We start from the raw sequence: 1,003 nt of genomic DNA on the forward strand, positions 1-1,003 counted from the left end.
TCTATAATCGAATGCATATTCTTGTATAAATTTGCAGATTCCCCAAATTCTGTCAGCTTCAATATTTCTTCAAGTTTATTGATTACATTTGGGGTTGCTTGATGCTATCGACAACTGTGAAATGGTGAGAAGGCCCATTCGATGATATTATTCGGTAAAGTAACATGATCGTGCAATTGAGGTTGGCAATAAGTTTATGACCACCTGAGAAAATTTGCAGTTATAAAAAGGATAGAACGCTAAATAGCTCTTTAATACTTGGTTTTTCCTCCCTTGAGTTCCAAAACACTAATGCAGCGCTTCGGCATCGAGTGCAACAACTTAACAATCAAGTCGTTTCCAATGGCGTCCCATGCCTTGAAAGTGGCGGAAATTATGTCATTCTTGGACGAATATTGACGTCCATGGTTGTAAACAGCTCGTGCAAGAACACCCCAAATGTTCACGATGGGGATTAAGTCCGGAGACTTTGCAGGCCACTCCATGACTTCGAGCATATGCTCCTTCAAAAATTCCTTCATCTCTTTAGACGCATGAATTGATGCATTGTCATGCTGAAAAATACAGTCACGACCAAAATGAAGGTCGACGTATGGAAGCAAATGGTCCGACAGGGTATGAATGTAGGCACCACTGTCTTGGGTGCCTTCCAGAATGGCAAGGCTTGTCTTGTCCATGGAGCTAAAAGCTCCCTATACCATTACGCTTCCTCCCCCCGACTGTCGCTTGGAGAAAATAGCCTTGTCTTTACGCAAGTCGTGCCAATAATGTTTGAAGCCGTCCGGGCCGTCGAGGTTGAACTTTTCTTCGTCACTAAAGACGACTCGGGCACATTGCGCCTTGTCCCACGTGACCGTTTGCTGAGCCCAGTTTTGGCGCGCTTTTTTGTTGTTTTCGGCGAGGGCGGAGGAGGCCATTGCCTTGATGAACTTGAGATGTTTTGCTAAGTTGAGCAGTTGCCGTGCTCGCCTGACCTTAATGGCCAGTCCGCACTCTTCTACGA

This window comes from Aphanomyces invadans, assembly GCF_000520115.1.
Source record: "Aphanomyces invadans strain NJM9701 unplaced genomic scaffold supercont1.19, whole genome shotgun sequence".
NCBI lineage: Eukaryota > Oomycota > Saprolegniomycetes > Saprolegniales > Verrucalvaceae > Aphanomyces > Aphanomyces invadans.